At 45.1% G+C, this 19,238-nt stretch overlaps 1 protein-coding gene across 11 annotated transcripts in view; it reads left to right on the top strand.

The window, feature by feature from the left end:
• NFIA (nuclear factor I A) overlaps nucleotides 1-19,238 on the top strand; it is a 371,189-nt gene that overhangs the window by 260,465 nt on the left and 91,486 nt on the right. The window lies entirely within an intron of this gene.

The following is a 19,238-nucleotide window of genomic DNA, read 5'->3' on the forward strand; positions in this document are numbered from 1 at the left end:
AAAAAAAAAAAAAAAAAAAAAGTTTTAAGTATATGCTCACTTTTCCATGCCTAAAAGCATAAAGGAAGAAATTTTGGTCCTGAAGCTCTGGGGGAAGGCAGGTTCCCCCCTTCCCTGGCACAGCCGGTTGTGGCAGGCGTAACGCAGCTCAGGCTGCAGGGAAGAGGGGGCTACATGTGCAAAAGCAAAAAACGCAAAAGCAACTTGTGGGACTTCTTCTCTGCTGTAATTACCTCTTTTCAGGGTCCAGCCTCTTTCCGTGTGCTCTCTGTCAGGCCCCAGGCCTGGTGTTCTGGTTCTGTGCAGGGACAGGGCTTCTGCCAGGGCACCTGGAGCCCGTCTGGCCCCAGGGCTGGGCTCTCCATGGAAAACCGTGCAAAGTTGCTGTTCGAACCATCCCCTCAAGCTGCCACGGGCAGAAAACACAAGTATTCTTTGTGGTTACCCCAACCACTCATCTGCATTATAAGTTAAATGGTAGCTGAGAGACCTCCAATTCCTTCTACAGCCACATGTGTAGCTAGGAAGAGCTTTGCTGCCTTCCGAGGCCTGGTCTAGGGCCGTGCATCACCCCCAGTCCCCTCTAGCCCAGGTGGAGCTTAGCTCCCCCTTTTTTCAAGTGCTGCAAAACTCGAGGTTTCTGTAGCTCATCTGTCCTCATGTCAGCCCCCAAATTTCCACCTGGGTAGGGCCGGGGCTCGAGCGGTTTGCTGAGCACACAGTGCTGAAGCTGGTGCTGTTAGAAGTGCGTTGTCTCAGGTGGCTTGCATCCCTGAAGCACCTCATTTGCAGCAGGTAGCTCAGCCTCGCAGAGAAAGTTTTCCCCCTGTTACAGCTGCAAACAGGGCAGTGCAGGAATGGCAGCCTTTATTAGCGCTCTCCTTCATGGGATCATTTGCATCCGAATCTTATAAATGCAGGAAGACTCTCCTCTCTTGTTTACAGAGCAACACTGGAGAGTTATCACAGCCTGAGGGACTAATCTAAAATTAACTTTGCTTCAGAAAAAAAGCTTTAAAAAAAAAAAAAAAAAAAGCCCTTAGCATTTTCAATAAGGAATCTCATAGCTGGCGACGGAGTCAGAGCTTCTGGTGATGTCAGCTTGTTTGCACCTTTGTAACATGCCAGGGCCAAATTCTGAGCGGATTTGCACCCTTGGAGATCACGGTGCCTGCCGGGAACAGCGGTGGGGAACTTTGTCCGGGCTCGAAAGCCCTGGTCGAGCGGGGGAGCCTCGGTGGGATTGGTTTCTCCTGCCTTGTCACGGGCTGGATGGGGGCAGCTGTTCGCTCCGGCCGCTCACGCCAGCTGACGGAGGTCTGGTTAGGTCCAACCTGTATTTCGTCACCCCGGGGAGATACTGCGGGCGGGCAGGCGGTTCTGAGCGCTGGCATTTCCCTAGGAAACAAAAGCAGATACGCCTGGTTATAAAACCACCTGATGTGTGGTTTAGGCTTGCATCCTTTTCATCCTGTTTCTTTACAGATAGACTTCCAACAAGAGCTGGAAGTACGGTGTTATAATAGCCTAGGACTGAAACTTTGCTGCATTCAGCTGTGTTTTCCAGCTAGTTTCGTGACTTTCGGGGACAGGCATCTGAATAATTAGGAGCGAAAACCCCGTTTTTTCGCTGCGTTGCCATATTTTCATTGAGATTCGCTCTCAGAGTCAAGCGATTTTGTGGCCCAGATTGTCAGGCGCTGCTTCACCATTTGCAGGATTCAGCGGGTGCTCGGCTGGGCTCAGGCTCGAGCCTGCTTATCAGTAGCTGGCACTCTCTTGAGGGGACCCTGTGATGGCAACAGCGAGGGGTGTTGACTGTCAATCGGGCGAGATAGGCGGTAGTCAGCCGGGGTCAGTGCTGAAGCCTCTGCTGGGGCCGAGCGGAGAGGCTCCTCGTCAGTGACCCGCAGGGTCTGAGGCTCGGGGATTGACAGAGGACTTCAGTTTTCACTGCTGCTAACCATTAACCTTCGCAGGCAAAGCATTCCCACAAAAAAAATTCATCCAAGGCGAGTATGACAGGAAATATTCAAAGCATGAAATGAATGCTTATAGCATGACAAAGCAGTGCTTGAAAGACATGAAACGTTCATTACGCTTGGAGTGGCTGAATGCTGCAAAGGAAAGGAGGGATAGAAATGTGGCTAGGGTATATGTTTTTATTTCAACATATGTGTGTACAGGAAAGAGGCAATGAACCTTTCCAGTGGATAAGGTGCATAAATACAGCTGCAATTATTCTAAGTCGTTTCAAAATATATTTATACTCCGTTGCTCTGTTCCATTCCTTTCCGCGTATATTTATCCACGAGATAACAGCGAGGGCCACGGAGAGGGCAGCGTGGAAGCGGGCTGGCCAGGAGCCCCTCCTGGGGAGCTCCGGTGCCTTTCCCCTCCCGGCTCTGCAGGGCCGAGGAGATTTGTGCCAGCAGCAGCTCCGCGCCCGGCACCCCGCGCTACGGCTGCGGTCCCACCGCCGAGCGCTGCCCCCGGGCTGGCTTCAGCCTGTCCTCCTGGGGCGGCCGGAGCTGCGAGCAAGCTCCAGTTTTCACTACAGCCAGCTTTTTCATCCGTCTTCTGGAGAGACTTGCTGTTTAATTAGCAGCTGAGAGCGGCGTTGGGTCGGGGTAATTGCTACCGCCTGAGCGGACCGCAGGCTGAAGGGTGCTTTTGAATTCCACGCTTGCCCACCAAGAAGCCGGGCACTTAGGGGAAGAAGTTTATTTGTGGTGTGGGCCTCGCTTTAATTTTCTGTCCAGTAGAGAGGGGAGTTTATTAGTGGGAAGAGACAGAGCGTGCGATGCCAAGGCCTAACTAGCAAAACAAAACCCCAAACCTATCTATTTGTCTTTCGATGTAAGAATTTCCTAATGCCTGTAATGTAAGACAAAGGGAAAATTTTACTTGCAGGAAAATTGCCTTCCACAATAACCAAGAAAAAAAACATAAAACGCCCACACCAGAGCAGCATGATCCAAAATGTGAACTTTTTACGCCTCCCCAACCTTCTAGGTTAGGCTTCCAACCAAGTGATCTTTTATTATCAACATGATATACCCTTGACATAATTTGGCGCAGTAAAGCTTCTTCGGCTGAACTCGTGATTTCATTTACTAGATCTGATGAAAGTTCTGTGAACCACGGTAAAATGTGATAATTAGTAGTTTAATTCTTTTAGGGTGTGCGTATTAATTGAAAAGGCTTGAACTATAAATACAGGGCCTGTGGATAAAAGCACACTCTGAAATCAGTCGCTTATCCGAAGTATTCATTACTTGACATCTATTTAGGTAGCGTCTCTTTGCAGCAGTGCCAGTCGGCTGCTGGAGCGAGCGGGAGCCTTGCGATCAGGGATCACAGCCCCAAATCCACCGCTCGCGGCTGCTCTCCCGACATCGGAAGGGCTCTCTGGCCAAAATTTTACCCTCTGTGGTCAAACCACTGGATGTTAAAAGCGTGTGCTTGGAGCTGTTAGCGAGTTAGCACGGGGCTGGCTCCTTCTCCTTGAAATTTGCAGAAGGGGCCAAGCGTGGTGTCGGGCATCCAGCCCGCTGCGTCCTCGCCCAAGGGTGGGTGTCTTGCTGGGGCTCGGCAAGGGCCCGGGCCAGCCTGGCACTCGGTGACAAACTGTGCCTTCCTTCCTTCCTACACACTTACCTTCATCATAGCCGGGACCATCAGCACCTCCCGGAGGCCCCTGCTGCTGCAGGCACAGCTGAGTTCATGCAGCCGTGAATGTCAGCGTGGCACGGGGCCGCCGCCGAGAGCTGCGATAAGTGATCGTGCTTTCTCGCTCCGGTGTTCTTTGTTCTGACTTCCTGACCAAAGCAGGAGGCATTCTATTGACTCGAGGCCTTTCCAAATACATATATTCGCTCTGAAAATGCACGTCATTATTTCACACCTTCCTCTGGTTTCTGCGTGCGGTGCAATGCCTGGATGAATCATACCTGTTTTTAAGGTAGTGTGATTTTCCCTCGTAAAGATCCCGACATTTGTGCTCATATATGGTTTGTGCACTCACAAAGAAATCTGAATGCATACACTAACGATTCACGGGTTATTCAGGTGGTTTCCAAGTAGCCTTAATTCTGTTAATCTTAAGTTGTCTACCCAAGCAAAGACATCCAGGTGAAGAGCAACAAACAGCTACAAAAGTGAGGCTGTAAACTGTGTTGCTGCAAGCTGGATCATTGTTTTTGTCACGGGGGGGCACTTCTGTGTGACTCCTTTGTAGCTAATCAGATACCACTTTTTAATTGCAGATGCTACTTTTTAATTGCAATATTTGCTAGATAGGAAGTGGAGAGAAAGTTTAGGGTGACCCTGACAGAGCTGCGAGAATAAAATCCCCTCCGAAGCCTGGCGGTAGTGCAACTGAAATGGAAAAATACCAGCTCCGTTTCTTGGAAAGTGAGAAGGAGACTTTTATTTGCAATGGTTCACAAATATTTTCCCAGGAGCAACGTAGTGAGTATGGCAAAAGGGGGGGCAGGAGGAAGGTGAGGTGAGCGAGCCACACTTGTAACCATACTCCTTTAATTCTGCTATTGTGATCTGCACACAAAGGGCACTGCAAGTTGTTTACAGCACTTCGTGTTATTCATTTCTGCTTTTTTTTTTTTTTTTTCCTTTCCGTCAGTGCCGTATCTTCAGTTATACAACTTTTTTTTTCTGAGTTGTGATAGTGTCCGGATAGGTTTTGGTGAAGGGGTGTTAGGAAGGTGCCAGCTGATTAAATGTGCTGCTTATTATGTGCATTTCATGTCTGCTCTTACATTTTTTCGTTAACCACTGTTGCAACTGAAGAAAATGCTGAAGTTTGACAGTTGGGAGTTACTGCCGAGTATGTGCTGTAAACTATATCATCCCTCTGCCTTCTCCCCTTCTCCCCCTCCTGCTGAAACCAAATGATTTATAAAATGCCTTCACATTCTTGAGTGAGTTCACACTATCACCTCCAGGCACTGCAATGAGGAGTCTTAGGAGTGGATGGGAAGCACAGATCTGATAGCTGGTATTTTTCTCTGAAAAGGAAAAAAAAAAAGCTGATTAAATTTAAAGGAGAAAAGTTTCCTGCTGTGCCCCGGAGTAAATCTGTAGTCAGCAAAGCACTTTTTAGTAAACAAGAGATGTACGTGGTTATAGTGTTTTTTTATTATTGCACACTGCCATTGTTTTCCATTTTCATAAGATTCAATTAATGTAATCATTTTAGAGTGTCTCTCATCATTACCTCCCATCCTCCCTCACTCGCACTTGAAGCAAGGGGATCTTCTGCAAGACACGCGCTGGGATGAGGAGCTGGCACCTCGCTCCTGGCACTGGCAAAAGGAGGCAATAGAAAAAGACAGGGCAGCTAGAGAGCATCCGAATTTTTTTCTTGGCCTTTGGTCTCTGGCCTTTGTAGACCAGGAGGCTGGCACCCTGCTGGGTCACCCTTGGGCCCTGCTCACCATGCCCTTGGCCCCAACCCGCTGCCGCACTGGGTGACAAAGGGTGCTGGTGGCACAGCATCTCACCAGGTGACCCAGGATATGGGGATATGGAGATACGGGGATATGGGGATATGAGGATATGGGGATATGGGCTGGCAGTTTGCTGCCAGCCATAACCAGGCACAGGGGTGGCGACACCATCCTTCAGGCTGCAGAAGGCCAAGCCCTGTGCTGGCGTTTCTTCTAAGATCAAAAGGGAGGAACGCTTCTTCTGTAGCTTTAACATTCTTTTACAGAGAGCCTCGTCCTCTGCCCCTGTTAGTTTCCTACTCCTGTTCCTTACTCTTAAAGCTGTGTCTGTAACAGAAGGCTCTTGGACAGCTGCATCCCCATCTGAAAGCCTGCTGGAGTTTGGGGGTGTCCCCACCTGACCAGCTCTGCAGCGCAGACCACCTGCAATTTTCCCACATGTTATACCTCAAAGCCCTCAAAAAGCAGGGGATTTGCTCTTCGGAAATTTCCAATAGCAGAATGCAGAGAGCTAGTCCTGTCCCCGCGCCGTGCAGAGGGGAGCCAATTTTCCTGTACGGCAGAGCATGCCGTGCTTCGAGCCGCAGGAGGAAGGCGAGAGGGAAGAAGCCAGAGAGGACGGGCAGCGTGACGGGCTGGGGTTTTGAGGCAGGAAGGGAACCCTATAGATTTTGTTGAGGGAAAACTTACAGCAGCGAGCATGGTAGTGGTCCACAACTCAATTTAAAACAATTCCAAAACTAGGAATTAAAGGGGCTGGAGGAGATATGAAGCAGCAGAATGAGGCAGCCCAGTATTAGTGGATGCAGCTCTGCGTCTGTCAGGGCCATGAATGATGCATTTGCAGCAGGATGGGGAGCCGTCCACTGTTAGAAGGAGACAGAAGTAAAGATCATCCCGTGTACAATATAAATGTAAGTTGTTATTACTACTATTGCTATGTCAGCCGTAAACTGTTCCCACGAGAACAGAGATGCAACATCATTGAGAAAGAATGTCTTACTGTGAAATGGGCAGCAGAAACACTGTGGCATTATCTGCTGGGTAATGAATTTACCTTGGTGACAGATCATTATTCCCTCCTGCAAATGAACCAGATGAAGGACAGGAACACAAGGATAACTCAGCAATACTTGCATTTCACAGCCTTCTGAAGTAAAAACATAAAAAACAAACAAACAAACAAAATCAACAAAACAAACAAACAAAAAATAACAGATTTAAATGTAAGGATACAGAAGCACGGCAGGTCAGGAGACCCATGGCAGGAGGTTGGAAATAGATGATCTTTAAGGTCCCTTCCAACCCAAGCCATTCTATGCTCTATGATTGCCTGTGGCAAAATATGAGGAAGAAAGCAATTTTTTTTTAGGCCTATGCTAACATTATACATGAACTTCAAAGGCTTGGATTTCACCCCACCTAATGTTAAGCACTAAAATGAGGCAGCAGCTATGAATCTAAAATCCTAACTCTCCCTCTATAATCAGTGGAGATACCAGGTCTTCTGGGAATTCATCTCTTTTCTGAGTTGAACCTCTGGGAGATTTGGAACAGAGATGTTTCAGGTTAATGCTGTAATTTCTCCGGACCTGAGATTCTGCTGCTAGGGGAAGTCATCCTCCCCTCTCCCACTCATCCTGATAAGCCGGGAGGAGACAAAGAAAGACTTGGGCTGCAAGAGCAAAGGAGGGTCTAACAGGGCATGCTGATTTGGTTGAATGATTTCAGCAGGGTAGAAGAGTGGACAGTGTAAATACCACCCACTTGTATTTTCTTCTTTCTGTTTTTCCCTTCACGTCTACAGAATGGGAGTTGCTTAGATAAATTATCTTTTAGAGCAGTGTTTATGTGCTCTGTGGAAGAATGTGTCTAGGGATGGGCATACTGGCAGGAAGAACTTCCTCCTCAACTCTTCCAGTGAAGTTTTGTTCTAAACGGCCCAAATGCAACCATTATTCAAAAGTAAAAATGTTCTGTTCCATTTCTTGTTTTCATTCTTTCGTGTGTCTGGGGACTAAACTGCTGCGAAAAAGAGCCCATTCTCACAGGATGTCTTGCCTAATTTTGCAGACGAGAGAGGTTCAGCTTTTCCAATTACGATGAGATAAGAATCTGAAATGTTGGGATCACATCCATCCTGAATTGAACTCTGAGTCTTCCAAAATCCATCCATCATTATTTTTCCCTTTATTTCTGTATTTCAGTAATGCAGGCAAAGAAAGAACGGAGAAGAAATGGATGTTTATGCATTATAAATCATAATTGATGGGTTTCCTTTTTACCTGAGCTGCTTTAGTTTAATGTAAAGGTCCCTGTGAGTGGAATTCCTTTTCCATTTTCATTCTTTCTGCCTGCTTGACTGCCACTCATCAGCAAAAGATCTGTCTTTCACGTAAAGTCAGTCGTGGTACAAAGTTTACACATGGAGTACTGTTAAAACACACCTGATGGCTGTCACAGGGAGGATGATCCAGGCTGGTAAGCTTGGTCCAAATCTGAAGTTGTAGCCCCTGCACTGCCTTCAGATTGTCCAAAATACATCCTGATGGGACATTGGACATAGGGACTCCACCCCACTGCCACGTTTCTGCATTCCTGAACATCACACCATGCCACAGGAGACTGCTGAGATGGAGTAAGAGGGTCTAGAGAGGCAAGCTTTTTACTGCAGAAAGAGGACAATGTAGGCTCAGCTGAGCAACGTGACCTCTAGCAGCAGATTCACCTCAGCTCCTCACCTCTGTACCTACCAGGAGTGTGTCAGAGTTGCTGGAGGCAGCCTCCTGGGGCAAGATCTCCCATCACTGTCATGTCAGCTCCTTCAGGCATCTTCCCTGGAGCCTCTGTATCTGCCACACATGGGATGAGCACATGAAATCAGATACGGACTGAGAAGGTCCTTCTCCACCCTTTCTGTTTACTGTCTTAGTCTTAAATCCCTCAAAATACACTCAGTTAGTGAACTCAGGGGCCCTCTTTGGGCTACAGCCTGAGCAGTTTACACAGAGAGACAGAGAAAATAGATTTGGTCCATGTTCTGGCCTGACCTTGGCCTGAACCTGAGAAAGTGAATGCCCCCATCACACCAACATGTGTCTGTAGAAGTACAGTAAACACAAATGGGGGTCACTGGCCCTCTCTGTCGTACAGTCCCAGGCCAGGAGTCTAGAGTTTTGGGCTGTCCGCCCAAGTACTTGTTAATAAATGTCCATTCTTAGCCTGTGAAGGAATGTAGACAGGGCATCCTGCCCTACAAAACACAAACTTAGAATAAAATAGAAAGAGTCTCAGTCATCACGCAGAGACTCCTCATCCACCAGTCTCTTCCCACTGGACTTCAGCAGCTAGCCTGGGACTTGGCTGGGAGTTATCCACTGCTGCTCTGGGGTTTCTCCCCTGCTGTCTCTAAGTGTAGTTGCCTGCCTAAAACCAAGTCTAGGGCTTCATTTTGGAGCCTTGTTGTGGTACCGAGGTGAGACTGCCCAGGCGTGAGGGGAGAAGTTCGTGAGGTTCCCCCCACCTTCAGCAGGGATCTCTCAGGGCGGCCCTGACAGAATTTAGCGGCCTGGTGATGTGCACGGTCAAGGACACAAAGACTGTACAGGGACTAGGCAACATCTTAGGCTTCCTCGACTTGACTGTATTTGAGAAGAAGACAGTCAGCCTGCCTCAGGCTAAAAGCTATCGCCGTTAGGAGATGGTTGTTCTGTGTAAGGAACGGAGGAGTAACAGCCTTCAGCAGAGAAAGCTCCGAGCGATATAAGGGAAGGAACAATAAGTAAAAACGATTTGCATAGGTTTTATTGTGAATGAAAGTTTGCTCACTGGTGTTGTCAGCAGATAAGGTGCAAGAAGCAGTTCCGAGGGAGAGGAAAGCCCATGCGGAAAGGTGGAGCTGGCTGATCCTGGGACTTAGCTTCCATGCCCCGAGTCCCGATTTTCGAGTGCATTTATGCTATCTAATCTCCAGCAGATATTTCTACAGCTCCCATTATCGTGGTGTCCAGCCGCAGTCTATTCAAAGAGTGTTGGTGTGAAGCGAGAGGGGTGCCAGGAAGGCAGAACGAGAGGAAACAGCTGATGGAGTCACCGGGGTTTGTGCCTGCATCGCCCAGCAGACGGGCAGGAAAGCTGCCGCCCTCGCCTGACCCGGCCCCGCCGGCTCCTGCTGGACGCTGGGCTTTTCTAGAGAATTCTGCCACGTCCTGTGAATATGTGGATTATTCCTTTAACTAGAAACTGGAATGTAAATCTTAAAAAAAAAAAATCACAGGGGTTCGGACTCTGTCGGCGCAGCTCCAAGCCGTGTTAGTCTGCGGAGTGGCCTTGGAGGATACAGTTAGCTTCCCCCAGCCGAGGGAGGGGTTTTATGGCTCCTAAAATAATTACAGCATCACTGAGTCGAGTTGTATAATTTCTTGGCAATATACTAATTAAAACTAGGTATTTACACACACCGCTTATTTAAACTTAAGACATATTTAAAAGAACCTGCATACTTACACCACCTATATATCACGGCGTTACTGAGGACCACATTTTTCATGCAGATTGAATTCTCAACGTTGTTATTAACATAAATGAGCCCACGGTTTTATGCTCAGGACTGAATACTTCCAGTGCATCTGAATCATCCTGGTATTTCATTTCACCATCTAATATTGTTTTTAAAATTCTACATTTTTTTTCCTCACCGTATTATGGCAATTAGAAATGGCTCTGTGTTTACTAGGAACAGAGAGTCCAGCCGAGCTGAGTGTTTATGTGATGAATAGTGCTAAAAGAAAAGTCAGATGCATGTCGGCACTTATCAAAGCTGTTCTGCTGCTCAGAATGACTGTTCGTGATACTTGTTTCATGATAAACTTCCTCAGAACATGATGTTACTGGAAAAAAAAATCCACTCTGAGAAATACGCAGGTGACACAGTTGAGTCAGCAGCTTGCAACAGTGACACAGGCTTACGTTTATAAAAATCCCCACTGAACTTTTGTCTTCTGCATGAGTATATCGCTGCCTTAAAAACTGTCCCCGCAGAAGCGTCCCGTTTCTTGTGTTCACTTGGTAGCTGCTTAACAAAAATCTTCCCACCGCCCTGATGAAGAGATAGATTCCTGGGCTTAAAAGTCCTGATAGTCACAAAACTTTCCTCTCGCACATGTAAATCACCATAGAAATGTTGTTATGTTCGGTGACCACTGATACCGCCGGGGAAAATGATAAACATGGAAAAATAGCAGGCCACTATGGAAACCAGAAAATCCTACCTCCCGGACGAGGGGGTTTAATTATTGAAGTTGCAAGCGTTTCCCCATGCACAAGCATCTCAGCATTCATAGGTGGAAAGTACCTCATGCTGTGTTTGAAATATCAACTGGATTTAAAAGAAGGCTTTGTGCTTTGCTGTGGACCTTTCTTAGCCTCCTGCAGATGGTCCCTATTGCTGAAAAGAGACATGACTTGTGAGACACGGAGACCTCCATGCTGTTTGTCGTGCTGCTCTAATCCTGCTTTCCACCCATAAAGGGCTTCACTCCTTAAGCCCTTACCCTCTTTCTCCTAAATATTAAAATTATTTTCCTGAGTGTCATACCGTATTAAAGCAGAATGAAAATGGGTTTAACAATTGCTGGCATGGGGCTTCTGTACAGCATGTGTGTCACAAATCATGTCACTTTTCAGCAATAGGGCTGCTGCCAGCGGGAGGCTCAGAAATGCTCATGTTAATCAAAAATTTTAATTTCAAATCAAATTGACAGTTTACACATGGTGAGAAATGCTTCTCACCATGTGATATTTCAGTATGCTACACTGGGCAAAATGGGTGCACTTTCCTGTTAAGAATTTTGACTGCAGTATCTGCAAATTTATGGGTTTCCGTGTATTGGGTATGGTGAGTGGTTGATCTAAGGGAGCCCCTTGGAGAATAGGAGACAGAAGGGTTTTCATGCAACCTGGCACTGGTGAGCCGCTGTTGGCACATGCTGCTGGAGAAATGACAGGTATTCAATAAACATCAGTATGGTTAAGAGGAAGATTTAAAGGAGGGAGGGGCTGCAGTGCTATAAACAGGATTTGAAACAAATGTGCTTATTTCAGTCCGTGATTAGTCTGAATACCTAAGTATTCCACACCAGTTTCTAAATATCTTTACATTTATTTTCACACTGATGTTCTACACACAACATCAACAATAATATTTATGGCATTAACACTCTAGGCTAAATTCTAGCTTGAACTGGTGTAAAACCAAGTAGGCTCTGCATGTCGAGGCACACTCCATCGGCATGAAGACCAGAGCATGGGTTGTGCTTATGGCATGTATGCATTTGCAGTGTTGTCTTCTGCAAGCAGCTATCTTGGAAGTCCATGGGTAAAATCTGGAGGCAAAATTTCGGTTGATCCATGAGTAGGAGTGAGAGGAGTAAGGACAGTTGACAGAGCGTGCGCAGACTGCCTCATACAAACTATCCATAGAAACCAGCATTTTCAGGCTGTACCAGAAATATGATGCTGACATCAAAATATGACCAGCCGAGGAGAAATTATCATTGCATTATTCTCTGTAGGAGGATTTTCAGGTCTCTGGGGGGTCCTGAGGTTAATGGGATGCCTATCTATCTCATGACATTGGACCTTTTGTCTGAAAAAGGCCTTACAGGGGAAGAGGAACGGGGAGGGCAATAACCACCTCCTTGCACCTCACCTGCCGGGGCAGCACGTGCCATCAGCATCCTCGGGAAGCTGGGGAGCACCGGGTGCTGTCCGTGGGCTCCTTTGAACATGGAGCCGTGCTTCAAGCTGCGAAGCCGAACTGGCAATATTGCTGCAGACCTTGGAGATCACAGCTGTCATTGCTCTTGTTACCAGGGTTGATATGAAAATATGAAGATAAATAACTCCTTCATATTATTATTTTCAGGGAGGCAGGCTTTTCCTTTTATTACTCTTTTTATTGTTGGATGCCATAAATATTCCATAATGATTATCCCAGTATAGATTTCATCTTTCTTACTTTGAAAGGCTTTTGAGGAGCACATTATTTATAAGCTGCCAAATGAGTATGACCATTTATAATGATTTTTCTTCTTTTCTTTAGTATTTGCTTTTTGGATTGAAGACCTGAAACAGAAATATGCTAATTTAAGACATCTGTTGTTTTTCAAACTATAGGCCCCTATCAGTATTAATGTAGTTAATTTATTTATCTTATTGTGTATATGGTAGCGAGGGAGATTCTTGGTTTTTATCGTTATATCAAAAAATTGCATTTAACTGGTTTCTCACCCACATCAGTATTGAAAAGTACCCTACAATGCTAGGAGTCATCAGAAATGAAAAACCACACCAGATATTGTAGATCTTGGAACGTTTTCTGTTGAGCAAGGTCCTTAAACATGAACTTGAAGGGCTTTCAGTGTTTCAAGAAGACCTTTGTCTTCAAGGGAAAGGAGCTATCCTTGTGTCCTCTGCTTGGACAAAACCTGACATGATTGATTCTGATCTCTGATCGGTTCATTAAGAGTAATAAGCTGCCATTAATTCCACTGTCTCTGCACTTAGATATAAAATGAGCTGTGTCTCCTAAGAGCTGAAGCTGCTGTGGATCTGTGCAGGTTGTGCTGGTGACACAGCCAGTCTGGTACCACATTTCCCCTGGTCCATGCTTATTAACTCGCAACCCAGACTGTGGAGCTCCATATGACATGAATTGAAATAATAACGAGGCATTGCTTTTATTAGGGACTCTAAATTACTGAAAGTCTACATGCACTGAGATGGTACCCGTGTATTTATTTTCTGATTCATCTGTGGATAACGCCTGTCATCGCAGGGCAGGTGGGCTCCCCAGTGAAGGCATCTCCCAGCACCCAGGTCTTGGTCCCAGGTGGCCCCAAAGTCTATACAAGCTGTAGGAACGGAGCTGAGCTGGAGCACAAGCACCAGAGGTGCGCCCACAAGAGCTAGAAGTGGCTCACAGTTTTCCTGTCTGCTATCTACAGACCTTTTAGCTTTAAAAAGGCAAATAATTTAGCAGTGGTTTTGCATATTGTGAAGGGTTAACAAAACTTTCATTATCACACTCTATTAAGCCAGGACCAGGAAACAATTTCTAATCAACACTCTGATCTGGGCAGGGATTGTGCAGTCTTTTGTAGGAGGCCTCAGATCTGTGTTCTCTATTCTCACATGCTCACTTCCAGCTGTTGTCATTGAAATCCCACATAATCTCCCCGGGTCAAAGGGCAGTCATCCATGACTGCCGCTGTTAGGAGGTTATGCTGATTTCTGTTGTCAAATATTGGCCCTTTTCTCTTTCAATCACTCCCATTCTACTTTTTTTAACAAGAAAGATCCAGCCTAGAATTGTATTACATGACTTTAAAGTCTTAAAAGTGTTCCTCTATTGTACTGACACGACATGCCCTGGACGGTCTAATCCATTGCTGTGGGCCACAAAGAAAGTTTGGGTGCTTCTTAAAACCTCCGCCAAAGCCAGGTAGGCGAGCTTGAAAGAGTAGCAGCATATGTGACATGTGGCCCAGCATTTATTTCATAGGAAAATGGGTGATTTATCTAAGGTGAGCTATTGCTGTGGCATTAAAATTAAATTGGAAATAACAAGCCAAAATACAAGTGGGAGCATTTGTCAGAGAAAAAAAAAAAAAAGAGAGAGAGAGGTTTCTGTATCACCATTAATGTATAATATCTTGCTTAAGTCTTCTATAAAAAGCCCATGAAATAAAAATGCAGTATAATTTACCATTCGAGGTTTATCATGTACGGATTTGAGGAATGCATTTTGTACAAAGCAATTAAACTGAAGCCATTGTGCCGGCTCTGGAGATCTATATTTGGGGTCTGTTAGTAAATGCAGATTTCATTACAGTTACCCGTAATATCGAAGGAGCCTGTGGCCCGTGTACAGCTCACGGTGTCTTCCATCTAGCTGGAGACACGCTCGCTTGGACAGGGCTTTGCAGGCTGGGATCGACAGCCTCCTCAATCCCCGCATGGGTTTTAAATACAAAGCGAGCGGGCACAGGCGCTCGGGCAGCGGCTGGTCGCAGCCCGGGGTGTCCCCGGCCACCCACGCTTGCCCCGGAGGAAACAGGGAGGTGGACGCTTCCCAAAAGTGAGGTGCATCTTCCTCCCTGTGCGTGCACATGGCACGCGAGCACCGTGCCAGTTTGCCTGCGGGACGCGGGGTTGGGAAGCGTGCTTCGTCCCGTATGCCCCTCACCACATCCGTGCTGGGCTTCTGGAAGGGAATGCAGCCCCTGTGGCTGCAGGGGCTGGGTCAGCCCAGGCTGGAGAGCCTCACCTTCCAATTAGGCAGAGCATTAATGTTAGGAAGGTCTCGATTGAAGCGTGTATATTCGGTCTTTTTTCCTTTTGCTGGAGAATGCAGATTAGGGCTAACTCCGTCGCTCGCATACTCCTCCGCAGTGCAGCCGTGGAACAGCTAATCTTTTGGGAGTCCTCGGGGTGATCCGGGTTCCCTCTGATAACGTCCTCTCTCTCAAGGCCTGCGTGTGCTGTGTGATACAGACATTAATTTTCAAATCAATATTATTGCTCCACATTGTTTGTGAAACATGGGATTATCTAGATAGGGGATAAACCCAAAAGGAATCAAGTTGCACTTTGAGCAGAGAGGGCTTTTCTTTTAATCAGGCATTTGGTTAAGATAATAGGCTTGAGACCCTAATTGATTATTACTATTTTAAGGTTTTAAGATGGCTATATATAGTGAGATGCTGAACATGAAAAAGCCTTTAGAAATGGTTTCACTGCTAGTTTGGGGGACCTGTCCTGTTATTTCAAAAGACTGAAAATTAATCAGTCTCCCACCCCACAAAAAAAAGTGTTCTTCAAAGATTAATACTTGGTCACTTGGACTGTAGTGGAAGAGAAATAACTGGATTTGGACATTTTCACCTTCAAAGGTTTAATTCTTCCCCATTATTATTTAATTTTGGATTTCAGGAAAACAGCTGTATCTCTCTTTAGAAAATACCTTGCATATTTATGGTGCAATCTAACTATATTATCATAAAAATAACACTGCTGGATTACACAAGGAGACCTACTGATTAAAGAACAATAATACCTTGAGCACCTTGAAAATATCTTCTGATATTCAATTAAAGAACAATAACCCAATGAACTTTAACCTATAGACCATATTCAGACTTTCTACATAAAAGTAATTGCATCAGTCATGATTTTCTCAAGCTACAACACAAGCGGTTGATTGGTAGATCAACGTCTGAGACTCCTTTTTACAGCATTAATTGGGAAAGCAGACAATACTCTCCCTGTAAACTAGATTTTAGGACGAAGGTTAGTTGCCTTTGTACACGTTTACTCATTGAAATAGGAATGTTTGCTTAATAATTCAAAACAAATAGCATTAGACAACAAGTCCTAATCCTGATTTCTCCTCTGCCAGTGTAAATTAGGAGAAAATTAGGTGAAACTTTATTTGATCAGTGTAGAAAGACTTGTTTAAAATTTCTTTGAGATCAGAATTAGGCTCCAGCAATTCAAGCCTTTTCTTCTGGCTTCTTTACTGGGATCTGAAAGAAGAATATGTAAATCACATTATGAATTTTCTTCCCAATTAAAGCGGTCATCAAGTTGTGGAAAGACGTTGTTCATGTTTTACGTGTTAGGATAGTATTGCATCGTGTTTGTACGCTATATTAGATGTGTTCTCTGGTAACGGCATGTGTTTATTAGTTAGTATCCTTATCTGCTTTATTTCATTTGGTCTTATTAGCTTGTTTGTTTTTTTTTTTCCTCTTGGAGGAAAAAAGATCGTCCTCATGAGCCAAAGTGAGGTCTTGTGTAATGACATGACTCCTAGCAGGGCCTAGACTTGGGCTGAAAGCAAAGATTCAACAATATATTTAAATACCTGCTTCACTTTGTCAGCCCATCTTTCTTTGTCAGCCCAAATAAACCTGTGCTTTAGTCAAACACGTGAATAAAATTAAGCACGTGCTGTAGCTGCTTTGCTGAGTCAGGGCCTGCCTTAGCTATCCAGGTGTCTTAATTTATACCCAGAATTTCAGTGAATGGGCTCTGTTAGTTTTTTATAACGCGAGTAAAAATTCTCTCATCCTCATTTTGAACACCTGCTTTACTACCGAAATGTGACTGTCGCACAAAGCTGTAGAGATAACCAGATCATATACAGCAATTTCAATGTCCTATCTTTGGGATATTTAGCAAAACTATCACAGTACACATATTTCAGTAAAGTGCTGTATGAAAAGTAAATCTTGCAAGCTTTCAAGATGTTTAATCATCTTTTCAGTATAGGAGGTTTTTAATGCTAACATCTGCATATGTAATTGCTCAACTTTACCTATTTTCTTCTCATTTGGAATTTAGCGGCACAACCGAATTGATATGTTTTTGCATTTTGACCCTTGTTAATAGGCACAAAATGTTTACTTTACATATTTTGTCAATCCTGCTAGTGCCCAGCCATTCTTCTTTTACTTTACCTCTTTATCATGGGTCTCTCATTTTCTTCTGGCACTGTTATCTCTGCTCAGCAAAAACTGCGATCTAAGGCCTGGATTTTGCAATCTGAGCCATACAGGCAAATCTTTAAACTTTCATGGAGCTCTACTGAACTGCAAATTCGGAGACCAACCATACATCAAAATGAGCTCAAGACACAACTCTTAGCCAAGGGCACCGCTTTTGTGGGTATCAAGGTATTATTAATGATTGGTGAGACAAGTCCCTGATTTCCTAATGTTTATAAGTAAATAACAAGTGGGAGAATTGTGAAATTCCCCTTTCATTTGTGAAATGTTTATTTTCAGTATTGAAGGATGAAAACCTAATCACTCTAGTTGCGTGCTGTTGTTTAATGATTACTATTACATGAACACACATAAGGAATGTTCCTACAGAAATACGTGGATGTTTCAGGTACACCCAGCAAAATAAGATTTTATGAATAATAACATTACCAGGCCCAAGCCAAGTTAATCAACTTTTCTCATACACAGGGGGAACCCGAGAGTATTGAAAATCATTCTACTACATTTTCATGTCTGGTTTTACGTGGGTTTGCTGGGGTAGGGGAACGTGGTTAGCCATGCTACAATCATGTTTTTATTGCATGATTACAAAGAGCTCCAGACTTTCCCTTTAAAAACAAGCCAAATGTCTTAGCGTAGCTGGGATTTATTTTTCACTTACACACTTAAATTTCACCTTCAGTCTGAGTGCGATAGGAACCTGCCTGAGCAATGCAGGTGGAAGTGGACACCGGAGCAGAGCCGGTATGGTGCGCTGTGAAAAAACAGCACGTGACAGATGTTCATAGTATTGCTGAATGCACTTCTGGAAGTTGCTCAGATACTGTCATGATGAGCACAGTATGAGAAGTTATATAGCATAGACTGGCTTCCCTACGAAGGGCTCTGCGGAGTAGTAAGCGTCCTGGCCCCGATCCAGCAAGGCACTTAAGCATATGCTTAATTTTAGGCACATGAGTGGTTTCAGTGAAGACCTAAGAGAATTATTTTTAATTCACAGATCATTTAATTCAATAGGCAGGTCTGCTGCAGCATATGAAAAGTAGATCTTCATATTAAAAATACTTGGGAAATTGTCAATGAACAAACATTGTGTATGGCCAGCAACCATTTCTAAAAAGCAGAATGATGTAGTCATCACCTTTATTACGGTAAAACACAAAGCAGATGAGGCAAAAGCATTTACAATTATCTGAGAGGTATTTCTAACTGGAAAATAAGGAAAAATAAAAGCTTGTAGGAACATTTTTTCATTTGAAGTAGAGAAAAATTTATTCTCTTGCTGTAAATAAAAACCTTGTTTGCAGATTGAGGAATTTGTTTGTGTTGAATTTCAGCATCAATTTCAATATTTTATAGTACATTTATCTACAGCTGGAGCATGACAGATTTGTGTATATTTATATGTTTGTGTACATAATACATATGTATATACACATACACAAGGATGCCCAGAGATATACATATACACAGTTTGAAAACTCATCATTATTGCTGAAGTATAAAAACATGCCTGATGCAGAAACTTGTCTCGAGTCTGTTAGCTTAGCAACTGCGTTCATCTGGCACCGTCGGATCCTCTCGGAAGCAGGGAAGTTTGTCCATGCAGGGCGCAGAGCTGAGCGAGGGCTTGGCTGGAGACGGAGAGCTGACCTCCCTCCAGCCCTCATCCAGCCCCCTCCCCAAACCCTTCCCTGTCTCCTGCTGCCCCCAAGATGCGTCTCTTTGTGTAAGCAGAAGTGGCAGTGGGCTAAGTCGCTTTTGAAGCAACTCCAAAAGAAAAATGAGAGGACAAACGGGCAGCTTGTGTTAGTCCTGTGGCTCAGTTACGGGAGGGTGTGCAGGTATTGCCGGGGTGAGCAGGCTGTAGGGTACGACACACCGAACGTAAGGAAATCGTACTGCACCTGACAAACAATTAACAGCGGAGCAGATGGCGCCCCTGCAAAACATTCAATAATATATGTGCGCGTGCTGGAATCGGTGGCTCTAAGTAGGACAACCTTAAAAGGTACGCCACTTATCCTGCAGGCAAGCAGGACTTTACGGTTCTTTTAATAATCTCTTTATCCCGCGATTTCTCCTTTGACCCTGATTTCAAAAGCGGGAGGTCAGCCTGGCCTAAGTGCAGCCCGCTAATTGAGGGCCAGGCATGTCCCGCGTGAGCCGCGGCAGCCCACTCCGCGCACTTACACTG

Source organism: Anas platyrhynchos, chromosome 8, assembly GCF_047663525.1.
Source record: "Anas platyrhynchos isolate ZD024472 breed Pekin duck chromosome 8, IASCAAS_PekinDuck_T2T, whole genome shotgun sequence".
NCBI classification, from domain to species: Eukaryota; Metazoa; Chordata; class Aves; order Anseriformes; family Anatidae; genus Anas; species Anas platyrhynchos.